This window comes from Octodon degus, unplaced genomic scaffold (genome assembly GCF_000260255.1).
Source record: "Octodon degus isolate 3935 unplaced genomic scaffold, OctDeg1.0 scaffold00122, whole genome shotgun sequence".
NCBI classification, from domain to species: domain Eukaryota; kingdom Metazoa; phylum Chordata; class Mammalia; order Rodentia; family Octodontidae; genus Octodon; species Octodon degus.
Genome location: NW_004524698.1, coordinates 8,067,959 through 8,070,098, shown reverse-complemented (window position 1 = coordinate 8,070,098; position 2,140 = coordinate 8,067,959).

Here is a 2,140-nt window from a genome sequence, read left to right as displayed (position 1 = left end):
AAGACATTCAGGCCCCCCTCCAAACTCCACATTCAAGAACACAGACATGGTCCCAAAATTCCTCGACAGGCGCGAAAACAGCCCAACTGCCAAAGACCTCCCTATTGGCCGCCCCTGTTACACTTCACACCCCTCCAGGAATACACAATGGTTCAAACCGAACAGTCTGGGGACTCCTAGTAGAAACCATTCCAAGGACGAGGGGACGTCGAAATTTAAAAGAGGTTTTAAAAAGAGATTTGTGTGAAAATGCAGCCAGTATGATACGCTGTCCACTCAGAAGAGAAACAAGATACAGAATTAATTTCTAAAATCCCTGCGTTTTCTTTTGGATTAAGCAATGATTTTAGTTAAAGTGAAAACGAAGTGGAACGTGCGGACAGGTGGCCGTCACGTGTTGCGGCTGGGCCGCTAGTTGCGTAACTCCGGCAGGACGGGGAGGGGCGGGGAGGGGCGGGCCGGGGCGGGCCGGGGCTGCGCGAGCGCATGGCTGCCTGCCTGTTCAGCTCACCCTGCACCGTGGTACATCGAAAGTTTCAGAAAAATTACAGGACGGTGTATGTTTTAAGACGATAGTCTTGCTATATTTGGCTACTTAAAAAATTCGTTTTAAAGCTATTATTGCATTATGTAATGTGGGTCCTTGCGTAAAGAGCTGGAGAAAAGAGTGTTAGGCCTGATGTCACCAGCAGGTGTCTGGTGTGCGGTGCGCGGTTGTCAGGGGGAGCAGACCTCCACCTTCGGCCGCGCAACTTGAGGCAGGATCTACGTGCAGTAGTTCCAGCAGAGTATCCACAGTGTCACTATCAGGCAGTGCTGGGGCAAAGCCTTAGCTATTTTGAGTAGAAGTGGATGGTTATGTGTTTCAAATCACTGAGCTCACTTTCTTTGAATTTCATGTCTGTTGAAAAGAGATCGTGAATAAAGAACAAAATTGCAGTTTGGGTTTTCTACCTTCATGTACTATTCTGGTGGAGATGTTCTTACCAATCCAATTCTGCCCAGTGCTGAACAGCACAAAAACTTGATTCATTGGCCAACTTACAGGACATTTTTTGAAGCAAAAATGAGCACAATGATTTGGACTTCTCTTTATACCTTTGCCATCAGTAATACAGACATATGTGTTTTATTGCTTGCAAAATGCTTTGACAGCCTTAGTGAAAAGGTGCAAGAAATATTTAGAACCACCTTTTATACCTGTGCTTTCCAATTCGTAAAGAGAAAACATTATTTCCAAAAGTGAATTAACTGGATTCACTTTTAAAATATCTACCCTAGGGCTGGGGAGATAGCTCAGTGGAGTAAGTGCTTGCCTGGCAAGTGCAAGGTCCTGAGTTCAATCCCTGGTGCCACCAAAAAGGAAAAGTCTACCCTGCAGTTTTGAATACAAATCTGATTAGCAAATTTCTATATTGATAGCAAAATCTTACAGAACTCCACATAAACTTCCATTAGTGTCCATGACTGTTTTAACAAGACTAATATGTTTTAAAATTAACTTGGACCAGGGAGATGGCTCAGTGGAATAAGTGCTTCCCTGGCAAGGACAAGGGCCTAAGTTCAAACCCTGGTTCTGCAAAAAATTAAATAAAAATATTTTTTTAAAAAAACTGTTAGTCTATTAAAAACAAGTTTTCAAATCTTTATCCTAGTGCACCAAGTGTTAATTAAACTGAGATCTCAGGGTATCAATTTTACAGGACATTTTAGAAGTCAGAGAACATACACTTTCATTATCAGCTCAAAAGGCAATTAAAAGTTTCTTAAAAAGGCGATGAAAGCTCAGCTGAAATGTTTTAAAAGAGATGTTAGCAATAACATCCAAAAATTAGCAGCTAAATGAAATAGAATGTTAATCTCAAAAATCTATCCCATAATTAGATCTGCACAAAAGGTTACTAAAAGCATTCGCTGTACTACCACCCAGCATTTAAAGTTTGGAATGTGCTTTTTCACCATTAAAACTCCCCCAAATTACATATTCTGTTGTTCCCAAAAATATTTCAATACATACACTAATTTGTTTCATTTAAATTACTAGTTTAAGGGAGCCTGGCCCTAGCTCAGTCCTTTAAGTGGCTGCTTCCACAAAGCTGTCAGCCTCAGGTTGCTGGAGTTCGAACCTCACACCTCTCCC